At 32.5% G+C, this 12,601-nt stretch overlaps 1 long non-coding RNA gene across 3 annotated transcripts; it reads right to left on the bottom strand.

Moving 5' to 3' along the window:
* Positions 1 to 694: 694 nt before the first annotated feature.
* Positions 695 to 4,099, bottom strand: LOC133295376 (uncharacterized). 3 transcript variants are annotated; one of them, XR_009749332.1, is made up of 3 exons: positions 3,500 to 4,099; positions 2,027 to 2,092; positions 695 to 779 (listed from the first exon to the last, which is right to left on the bottom strand). It is a non-coding gene; the product is annotated as an uncharacterized LOC133295376 (long non-coding RNA). The 3 variants fall into 3 exon arrangements; XR_009749331.1 differs by lacking the exon at positions 695 to 779 and adding an exon at positions 1,093 to 1,421; XR_009749330.1 differs by lacking the exon at positions 695 to 779 and adding an exon at positions 1,130 to 1,760 and having other exon boundaries at positions 3,500 to 4,098.
* Between the last annotated feature and the right edge of the window lie 8,502 nt (positions 4,100 to 12,601).

Genomic DNA, 12,601 nt, shown 5'->3' with positions numbered 1-12,601 from the left:
ACGGTTATGACTTAATAGCTGGAGATAAGATTATCTCAAGCAGCTTGAGAAACAATAAGCCCATATATATATATATATATAGGGAAAAGTGTTTGTCATTTTAAATGTCATAAAGTTATGTCATTTTAAGAGAGAGATAGACACAAGAAATTTTTTTATTTAAAAATTAAATTAAAAAAATTACCCATTTTCTCTCTCCCATGATTTCCATTTCTTGTGTCTATCTCTCTCTTAAAATGACATAACTTATGTCACTTAAAATGACAAACACCAAACATATATATATATATATATATATATATATATATATATATATATATATATATATATATATATATATATATATGGGAAAAACATTTCTTCAACAATTTGAGATAAATTTATCTCCGGCCTCCGCAAAATTACGTCGTTTTTTTTATTTATTTCCTTATATTAATTGATTCACCTTTGAATGGTTATGATTCTCTTTTTCTCTCTCTTCCTTTATCACCATTGATCCATCTTCGTACGGTTATGATTTAGTAGCCGGAGATAAAATTATCTCAAGCAACTTGAAAAACGATAAGCCCAATATATATATATATATATATATATATATATATATCCTATATGAAAATATTAAAAAACAAACCACCAATCATCAAAGATTCAAAATATACTTAACATAATTCACCAATTACAACCACAAGTCAATATTTCACAATCTAATTAAAGTATCAAGATACCAAAGTACAAAACTCATATACGCTGACCCGGTTCTGCCTCTTTTGAGAAGGTCCCTGACAAAAAAAAATTTAAAGGAAGAAAGAATGAGTTTTTGTTTTCCATCGATGATAGTAAGAATTTCATTTGAATGGGTAAAATTCTTTAATTTTCTAGAAGATTCACAGTGAGGTGGAGATTGAAGATGTCTAGGTCGCTGGGAGAGAAGAGAACGATTAGATTTAGGTTTGCTAGCAATTTTATTTTATTTTTTAATAAAATTGTTTCATGAAATTTAAAAAAAAAACATACAGTGACCCCCCTTTGTAACACCCTCCCTTGTATGCATCCAAGAGAGTGGTTTGCTAAGCGGATTAGAGACTTAACGTTATCGTATGAAATTCTCGTTTAGTAAAAACTTTTTCATTTAATATCAATTAGAAAAGCTTGCTTAGACACTGACTTGGAGAAATAAATCAGCAAGAAAATTCAAAAAGGCTTTCGCTGCGAAACTCTGATTTTTCCCGAAAACGATCTGTCTTGAAAATATTATAATCCAAAATCATAATCCAACTGTAATCCAAGTTACTCAATTGAATACAGTCATCCATCAAACATCAGCAACAACAATAGTCCATACAGCTCAGCAGCAAATAACAGCAAATATCCAATTAAACATGTCTTCAAATGCTCTTCCGTCCTCCTGCCATTTTGTAAAACTAGCAGCCCCAAAAGGGTGAGAAAAATCCCAGTAGTGTGGCAACAAAACCAATAATGCAACAGTATTAAACTAGGCACAAAATTATAAACAGTCGCTACAAACATTAAATCCTTTTCATCATATATCATATTGCGTATATAACGCCTTCTTCACGCTCATAGCACCGTCGTGCGCGTGCATACTCAGTGGGAATTCCATGCAACGGCACCTTCATTTATTGAATCCCACTGTGACCTATGCGGACGGATGCCAAGTGTCCCATACCCTGGTACCGAGGGATGCCTATATGATGCGTGCTCAGTCACAGGGATGCCTATAGTATGCATGCCAAGCTATGCTGTCACACACAAACAGAAAAAAATGCGGTATGATGCAAGGTGCATGCTTATATCATCATTGTCATAACATATATTTCATGTATATGAGATATCATACTGCCAAGCCATACTTTCTTTTCATAACAGAATTTCCATAATCATAACATTTCCATAGGCGGAATAATTCATCAATTATGGCAGAATAATCATAAGGCACATGTGAGAAACAATTCACAATTCATACACTGGTTAATAGTCACATCAGGTAATACCACCTAACACATACCTCGAATGCCACAATTATTTATTAAATAGCAGCAACAATCAGCCCACACTCAAGAGTTATTCGCACCTAAGCAAGAGTGCAGTTAAATCAGAATTTTACTCATACAATTAAACAATTCAGCAACAAATATGCTCTGCCTCCTAGTCCCTGTACTTATTCGGTTTATCATGCCTATTTTACTAAATCAAATTCTGATTTCATATTCATTTAATAATTCATTAACAGCAAAAGGACTCAAAGCTTCCAATCTATACAAATTCGGTTTTCATCATTAAAATACATTAAGGATCTTTATTCTTATAATCCTATTATTCGCATGCCATGTCCATGTCTTCCAATCTCTAGTGTTTAATTAGGTCATCATGCTTCTTGCATTATTAATTTTTTGTCCTACATTTTATTCTGTCAGTCGATAAGAAACCACAACAAAATCCCAAGATACTATGTTCAAGCAGATTCGGTTTTAGGCCCTTAAATAGGTGCTCGCTATTTTTCCTATATCAAACTTCTAGTGACATCATTAAGGAATGAAAGATTAACAATTTAGCATGTTGTACTCGGTTCTCCTACACATGCAAGATCACATATTTTTGGTTCTCTTCAAGGACGGTCCAAGGCTATTGAGGAGCTCTATTTCCAGCTCCCAAGGAAATCAATTTCAGTTTGCATAAACTAGTTTCATGGCTGTTCACAAAAATTCGTTTTAAGGCCTACATGCCTTACATTCTTAGGCTGTTCTAAGAAGGCAGAATTTAAAGGAAGTGCCCAAATAAAATGTTCTCCAATTCTTGTAATTTAACCTGTTCTCATAATCCCTAGACTAGATAGGTTGTCTGGCTGAAAGCTAACACACCAATCGGTTAACAATGAAACATCCAAGTGCTCTAATACATCCTTGTTCGGTTTGGACCGTTAGAAGTGTTCATGATTCATTCAATTTTACAACCATTTCTACACTGCCTAAGGTGCGTTTAGAGGACTCCTAAGGATGTTGTACACCTAAGTCTCATACATGCAAAACCTACTTAATTTGGCTAATCCAATGGCAGCCCAATAATAAAGAAACTATCTCCAAACTCACAATTTAATTAAGCAAGATTTATAGGTACTAACTCCAAGGCTGATTAAGTTTTCTGCTTTTAATTTTAATCCTACCACAAGTTATCAAGGTTCATCCTTTTTATTTTAACATAACAAGACTTGCAATCACAAGTTGTGCTACCAAGACCGTACACATGCTGCCCCTAAGCGTATTAGCAATTGCAAGGCCAAATAAGGTTTTCCGATCCAAGAAGCAATCCAACAATTTATAAGGGGTTATTTCCAAATTCAAAATTTTTGGTTTAGGTTCACATGCATCAATTTCTAAGGATGTACCTATTGACAGATTTCAGGGAGGAAATGGCACAAACAAAATTACTTTCCTATCATACATGAGGGGCCGAACAAAGAAGGGTTTAATAATTGACTTACTTCTACTTTTAGCTGTGTGCCCGAGGGAAGGAAGGAATAAAGGTCCAGCTCAATTCATCATTTGCATGCAAAAGAAGGCAACACTAATTCAGACCAGATCATGCGCATGCAAGGTGAGAACCCTTTTTCAAATCGAAATGAATGAAGAAGGGGCAGAGATGTAAAGAAGACAGGTTACCTTCTTAGAGGTTGGAATTTCGGCCGAACCAAAGGATAGGAAAGAAGTAGGTGAAATTTTGAGCTTCACCATGGCTGCTGCAACTCATGCGAACTAGGGAGGACATGACCGGGAACTTAGATGATAGTTCCCCTCTCAATTAACACACGATTTTCCTGGAGCATAAGAGAAGAGAGTGTGGTATTGAAACTCAATCCATGGTTGATAAGCTTAGTGGGTGTACGGTTGGGGTGATGAGAGGGTGGAGGTGAATCAGATTTTGATTTTGTTCTTGTGTTCTTCTCCCAACTAACCTACGGCCAGGCGTGGAAAGAAGGAGGATACAATGCTGTTCACAAATCTGAACCAAGTGACTAACAATTCCAATGGTTTACCTATCCTATGCGTACAAGATGAGGTAACGAGAGAGAAAGGGATAAGGTTTGTGTTACGAAGAGGAGGAGTGGAGCACCTAGTGGGTGAAAGACCTTGTGGTAAATACTCAATAGGAATATAGTGGGTAGTTACAATACATTGTAAAGATTAGTTATTGTCTTTAATTTGATCCAAGTCAGGTCTGACTTTAATTTGATCCAAGTCAGGTATTAAAGTGGGTCGGGTCAAAATACCTGACCTATAAAAATCAAGTTGGGTCGAGTCGGGACCAAAACCTAACCCGACCAGAGAAATATATCTCACGTGACTTGAGATATATGTATTGTTTTTGGGGTCGGAGGGGTCGATATGCATATAGGGTCCAACTTTTGACCCCAACCCTCTGAGAGGCAGAGCCAGGGTTGACCCGGGTCAACCTGGGAGGCGGGTTGGGGTTTTAAAACACTGCTTATTACCTTTTAAGAGAGAGATAGAAACAAAGAAGGTGTGAGTCTCACTAAAAAATGAAGACAAAAAAAATAAAGGTGTGAGTCTCACTTCTTTATGTTTATCTCTCTCTTAAAAGAACCAAAGTTTGTGTCCTTTAAAAGGACACACACTTTTCCCATTAATTAATTATTAATTTTATATAAATGACAACCTTTAGATAGACGAAAATCAATGGCAGAGATGAGAAGTAAGACATGTAAATCTTACACTAAATTCAAAAAATCTCTCATTTATTACAAAAATAAAAATAAAAAAATCTCTCTCATATATATATATATATATATATATATATATATATATATATATATATATATATGAGAAAAATATTTCTCAAGTCACGTGAGATATATTTCTATGGTCGGGTCAGGTTTTGGTGCCGACTCGACCCAACTTGATTTTTATAGGTCAGGTATTTTGACCCGACCCGCTTTAATTTGATCCAAGTCAGGTCTGACTTGGTTTGAATTTTTTTGAACTAGTTCACAACCCATTCGGATCTGACCTCACTTGGTTTCTGAAGTGGGTCTGACTTGATTTCTGAAGTGGGTCAAATCCGACCTGACCCGTTTTTGACTTGATTTCTTCACAAAATTTCGATGAAATTTCTGCGTTGCAAATGACAAAAATTCCGTCACAAAATTATTTTTTCGTCGAAATACTTTTTGTCGAAAAGCGACAAAATTTTTTCTCTTATGAAAATTTTTACAAAAAAGAATCTTCTATCGAAATTTAGTTTCCGTCAAAAGTTTTGACGAAAATGATTTCCTCCATCAAATGTTTTAAACGAAAAAAAAATTGCGTCAAAAATTTTGACAGAATGTTTTTCGTTTAAAATTTAACTAGGAATGTGTTCTGACATAAATTTCGATAGAAATTGTTTTGAGGGAAATGTTTCATTCAGAACTTTTGACGAAATTTAGATTCTCTAAAGAATTTTGACAGAATATTTTTTTCGTCAAAATTTTTTATCGAAATATTTTTTGTCAAAAATTTTTACGAAATTTTTTGACAGAAATGTGTTCCGTTGAAAATTTTGATGAAAATGTTATTTATCAAAACACTTGACGAAAATATTTAGTTGAAAACTTTCGATGGAAATGTGTTTCGCTAAAAATTTCGACGAAATTTTTTTGTCAAAAAGTTTAACGAAAATATTTCCGTCAAAAACTTTCCCCGAAATTTGAATTCTGTAAAGAATTTTGATGAAATTTTTTATGTGTTTCGTCGAAATTTTTGATGAATATGTTTATATGTGAAATATTTTGACAAAATTTACATTCCGTTAAAAAATTTGATAAAAAATTTTCCGTCAAAAGTTTTTACAGAAATTTTGATGGAAATTTTTTCCGTAAAAAATTTTGACGTAATTGTTTTATGTTAAAACTTTTCTTTTGATGTAATTGTGATTTTCGTTTTTTTCACATAATGAGTATGGGTCAAGTTTTGAGTCAATTGGTAATTATTAAAACAAGTCATGTCTAAAACTGCCCCAAATAAAAGTGGGTCATTATTTAAACTTTGTCAAAAAAATAGGTATTTATGGGTCAAGTCAAATCAGATCAAAGGCAGGGCAAGTGAACTAGTTTTTTTGCACACCCCTAACTGCAGATAAGTTATCTGCATTTATTCTCAAAACAACGTCGTTTTGGTATTGAAATCTTAAAAATTATAAATACAAAGACTATTATAACCCTGAAAAAAATTAAAATTACAAAAATACCATAATTTTCGCTCAAAATGACGTCGTATTGGGATAACTGCAGATAACTTATCTACAATAACTGCAGAAAAAGCGAACCCTATATATGTATATATAATTTTCGCTCAAAATGACGTCGTATTGGGATACCTGCAGATAACTTATCTACAATAACTGCAGAAAAAACGAACCCTATATATGTATATGTATATATATATATATATATATATATATATATATATATATATACACACACATATATAGGGAAAGGATATTGTAACAACCAAGTTGTGTTACTACCAAGTTACTACCAATCAATTTCACCGTTAGATCGATTATGTTGATCCAACGGTTATATTTATTTTCATCTTTGTATGGTCATGATTTCCCAAATTTAATATTTTATATTTATTTTTATCTTTGTATGGTTATGGTTTCCCATATTTAATGTTTTCACTTTAAATATTGGGAATCATAACCATACAAAGATGGAAATAAATATAATCGTTGGATCAACATAATCGATCTAATGGTGAGATTGATTGGTAGTAATATGGTAGTAACACAACTTGGTTGTTACAATATTCTTGCCCGTATATATATATGTATATATATATATATATATATATATATATATATATATATATATATATATATATATAAGATTATTGTTTGTTAGGTCACTAGATGGTCAAGTCAAGATTAAACTACGTCGTTTTGTTTATTTATTTCTTTATACTAATTGATTTACCTTTGTATGGTTATTATTTATTTTTTCTCTCTCTTCTTGTTTTACCATTGATCTACCTTTGTTCGATTATGATTTAGTGACTGGACAAAAGCTTATATCCAGTGACTTGACACTTAAAATCATTTCTGCAGCCGCTTTACGTACAACAATGACAGGTGTATGGTTATGATTCTCCACATTTAATGTTTTGATCTTTTGTATGGTTATGATTTCCCGCATTTAATGCTTTCAAGTATATATATGGCAAGTATTTGATTGTTGCACGTACAGCAGCTGTAGAAATGTAAACCCCATATATATATGGGGTGGAATCCTTTGACACTGGTGTCAAACTTTGAAATTTGACACCAAATCCTAACCCTTGATTTCTGTCAATCAACGGTTATTATTTATTGGGAATTAATAGTTAATTAATAAGTTTGATTCCCAATAAATGATAATCGTTTATTGACGGAAATCAAGGGTTATTTGGTGTCAAATTTCAAAGTTTGACACCAGTGTCAAAGGATCTTATCCCATATATAGGTGGCATTCTTTGACACCGGTGTCAAACTTTGAAATTTGACACCAAATCCTAACCTTTGATTTTTGCCACTCAACAGTTATAATTTCTGTCAATCAAACTTATTAATTGATTATTAATTCCTAATAAATGATAACTGTTGATTGGCGAAAATCAATAGTTAGTATTTGGTGTCAAATTTTAAAATTTGACTCCGGTGTGAAATGATTCTATCTCATTTATATATATTTCCAACACGAAATGATGTATTGGGCTCGTCACGATAACCAAAATGACTCTCACAATTAAATGAGAGTGGAATCAAACTCCCACGATCAAAGTAAATGAGTGGAATCAGAAGTAAACTATGTAACTATATGTGCAAAAATATAATTATGATCGGGTTGAGTTGCAATGCAACTCAATGAGTAAATAATAAAATCTATAACAATCGAGATGAGACATCATATCAATGTTTATCTATAATATATTTAATAAACTCTTAAATGTTTATGCCAAATCATTTATAAATATCATAGAAATCAATATTACTTAAAATAATATTTGGTCGTAATCAAACATTAAAGCTAAAAACTATGGGTTTGTTTTTTCTAAAGTTACTTTAGATAACTTTCTCTAATATTCATCGAAACGACGTCGTTTTGGACGGAAATCATGGTGTTTTTGTAATTTTAATTTATTTCAGGGTTATAATAGTCTTTATCATTCTAATTTTTCAATTTTTCAACCTCAAAACGACGTCGTTTCGATGAACATTAGACAAAATTATCTAAAGTAACATCAGAAACTTTTTTCCCAAAAACTATATATCCAATCGAAATCAATTTATATATGTAAAATCTAAAATAGTATATGCTTTCAAGTAGGGGTGGTTAGGGGTGTTAACGGGCCGAGCCGAGCCGAGCTTTGTTCTTAACGGGCCAAGCCTGTATTTAAACGTGTCAGACTGGCCTTAGCATGTTACCTGTTATGAATATAATATTAGCCTGTGGCCTGGTTCGTTTACAAAAAATAAAAACATGTCTCAAGCCTGTGGCATGTTTATTTATTAAAAATAAAAACCTTACCTTCCAATTTGTAGCAGTATTTAGCCCATTAATCATTCACTGATATGTATTTTTTTGTAAGAAAATAATAGTTGTTTCTTTTATAATAAAAGAACATTAATATTAAAAAATCAAAATAACAACAGCACATTTACTTTATTTCACGTTGCTTTTCCTTAATTTTCTTCCACATTCTAGATTTTTTACATTAAATTTTCTTCCACATTCCTTAATATTCTAGATTTTTTACACTAGATTTGAACCCCACCAATAAATTTTCTTCCATATTTTACATTAAATTTTCTTCCACGATCGCCGCCGTAAGCATCATTATAAGCCGTGGAATCTGCATGGCTTATAAAAATAGATGATGAACATGACTTCATTTACCTGTTGGTAGGACGATGACTTAGATCGGGGAGAAGAGATAGAGCAGAGACAGAAAACTGAGAAAAGGATGTTGAAATGATTAATATAAAATATAAAAAATAAATAAATTTAATGTATACGGGCCAGCCTCCAAGGCTTCAAGGCCGGGCTTGGCTATGGAAGCCTGAGGCCTTTTAAATAAAAAGGCTTTTGCATGAGTATAAGTCTAGGCTTAATAATAAAAAAAGACGAGCTGAGCCGAGCCGAAACGGGCCGGGCCTAAGGCCCCTGATAGGCCCCTGGCCTTATTATCACCCCTAGGGGTGATAAACGAGCCAGGGGCCTTTGGCTCGGCTCGTAAAGGCCTGAGCTCTTTTAATAAAAGCTCGTGTTGGAACCAGGCTTGGATTTGTATAAAAGCTCGTTTAATAAAAAGGCCTCAGACTCTAATTCAGAAGCTCGGCCTTAGAGCCTCCTAGGCTAGCCTAGTATATAAATATTTATTTATACTTTTTATACTACTTGTAATAACTCTCTCTCATCAATTTATTTCACCCTATTTTATTGGTTTAACAGACTTTTTGAATGATTTTGTTCTATATTATGCTATTTGGATATATATTGAATTTATGTATATTTAAGGAATTACTAGTTCTGTTCTATATTATCCTTCATCCTCCTTCACACAAACAAATCCACAAAAACTCATTCGTTCCACTGTGCACTACTCGTTTGTCTCAATTTATGTTTTATTTTATTTATTTTACTTTTATTTTTGTTGGCACTTTTTTATAATGGGCTAAGATAATATAACTTGTTATCTACCTTCTCTCACTTTAATTTTATTTATTTATTGTAGACTTTGTAAATTATTGCTGCAAATTGGAAGCTAAGGTTTCTATTTGGAAATTGATTTTTTGTGGAATTCTGTTCTCTTATTTTTATTCTTTAACATGCTAACAGATAAAAACAGGCTTCACACAGGCTTTTATTTTTTGTAAATAAATCAGGCCACAGGCCAATATTATATTCGTAACAGGTAACAGGCTAAGGCCAGTCGGACACGTTTAAATACATGCTTGGCCCGTTAAGATCAAAGCTCGGCTCGGCTCGTCCCGTTAACACCCCTACTTTCAAGTATGGATATAATCAAACAAAACTACATTATATCAATATCATGCTCCTCGTGTGAAAATACAATCATGACAATGTGAGGCTCTCCGCTTTCAATAAATCAATAATATGGTCCTCACCTGTAAATAAATCATGATGCATCAATAAATCATGATGCATCAGGGTTAACATCTTTTATTGTTAGTATATAGTGTTCTGATGAAATCATTGCCCCAAAATCAATTTCAAAGACATAAAACATAATATATACATTTATGAAAACAAAATCAAACATAAAAATATCATAATTTCATAAGACTTAATATTCACATTTTCTCTAAAATTAATTCACCAACAATATTGAAATGCTTCTCAAATATTCTACCACAAAATTATAAATATTTCACAAAAACCATAACATCATTTCTTAAAGTTTCTCAATACCATCAAAATCAAGTCAGATATTATAAAGCAATTTAAATCAAATGGGAATATAATTAATTCTCAAAATATATATTTTCTAATTCATTAAAATAATGAAAATAAAGAATTTCAAATATTTAGCTTCTAAAAATTTAAAGAGATAATGAATTCATAATATAGTTTTATCATTTTACCAAATAGCATTAAAATCAAAAATCAATTAAATAAAACAAACCACCGAACTCCGTTTTATGTCACATCATCCCTTAAACTATTTAAGTATATGAAACATTCTTTACTTTTATTCATAAAGCAATTGTGTGATAAAATTATAAATTAAATTATAATAACAACAAAAATAATAAATACAAATAAATATCTTAACTAAACCATAAAAAAATAAAATAAATAAATTATCTTAAAGATTAAATATAAATTTTACTTGTGTAGTCCCCATTATTTACTCACAATGCGGGTGTAATTGGGCTAGGCCAGCCTACGGCCTAGCCTATATCAGGCTAGACTTGACTCATTACATATAGTCACATAGAGCAGGCTTAAGCTTTTAAAAAAATCTAATCAAAAAATATGCCGTGGGCTTTTTTTTACATATGGGCATATAAGTTTACATGTCGGCCTATATCATATTATTTATTTTAAATAAAATAAATAAATTTATTACTGTAATAATTTTAATAATAAAGTAATATTATTTTAATTATTGAATGTTTAATAGGCTTAAACAGGCTAAAAGGCCTACGCCAAGGCTTTTTCTTTTTAAATATAGGTCAGGTCAGACTTATAATTTAGGCCTACACAAGGCTAACAGGCCAGTTCATGCCTAAGATATTTTGCATAGGACTAGGCTATTTAAATCAAAGCCTAACCTAGCCTAACCTATTTTCACCCCTAACTCACAGTATCCAAAACCAATAAAATAGAACTCCAAGATTGTCTATTGAAGAAACGATTTGCAAAATTGAATATTACACATCATACTATTATCGTGCGCAATAGAGGTGACAAAACAGGCTCAGCTCGTTCCCCTGGGCCGAATTGTTCAACCCTCCTCGCCTAGCCTACCAACCCGCTGGGCTAAGTTTTTTTTTTTTAGTATAAATTGGGTTCGGCCCGACGGACTGAGTTTTCCAATGCACTTTCAAAAATGGGGTGGGCCGACCCTCTTTTTCGCAGGCTGATAGCAGGGCAGGTTGCCCATTTTTCCACCTCCAGTGAGTGATAATTAATATTTACTACACTTATTTGTTACTCTTGATTAGTAATTTTTGGATTGTTTAGTGTGTAAATAATGGTCTTTGGGTTAAATTAGATGTTGGGTTTTTAATTGGGTTTATTTTGAAATTCGTAATAAAAGTCCAGATTTACGTTTCTGCAGTATTTTCACCATAACTCATTTCACAGGTGTCCGATTGACCCCATTCTAGTTGTGTTTTGTAGCTAATTCATAGGGATACAAATGTTATGAAGACATGAAAGCCCGGTTCGAACAATAGGATGGTCGAAAATCAAACCCAAGTTCATCAAGAGTTGCTACAGTTTTAATTAGTTAATTAGATTTAAGTTTGTAATTGGGAACCCAATCTTTTATGAGGCCCAAATCTATTATTTATCTTTTATTTCCTTTTATACTAGGTCAGACTTGAAGAGCCTATAAAAAGGCATGTTTATGAGACCTTGTCATTCAGTTTTAGTTTTAGTTTTCGTTTTGAAAGTTTATGTTTTTACAGTTTCAAGATTCAATTGCAATTTACGTTTTCTCTCTACTACTCTTTTGTTCTTCTTTATTTTCTTAAATTCAATTATGGTTTTAAACTTAGCCATGCGAGGCTAAGTGTTCTTTAATCAATCCAAGAATTAAGGATTCTGCAGTTGAATCCGGAGGACCTGTGCTTCATCTTGATCCAAATCGTTTCTCTTCCTTCAACTTGGATTCGAGTTTTGCGATTGTAGCTAAGGTAAGTGATTGAATGTTAGAATTAATGTTTAGGTTGATTAACCCAATGATCTTAAGTCAAACGGGATGAAGTAGATTCGTCCTGTTGATCAAACGCTAGGCGATCGTCTAGAGAGGGGTTCCTAAGCAATTGCAGGGATTCCAAATTGCTCACGATTTGG

The sequence above is a fragment of the Gastrolobium bilobum genome, unplaced genomic scaffold (genome assembly GCF_033153095.1).
Source record: "Gastrolobium bilobum isolate Gb01-03AN ecotype WA unplaced genomic scaffold, APGP_CSIRO_Gbil_v1 utg50313, whole genome shotgun sequence".
Lineage (NCBI taxonomy): Eukaryota > Viridiplantae > Streptophyta > Magnoliopsida > Fabales > Fabaceae > Gastrolobium > Gastrolobium bilobum.
The sequence above is the reverse complement of the archived record's forward strand: the minus strand, read 5'-3'. Positions and strand labels throughout refer to the sequence as shown.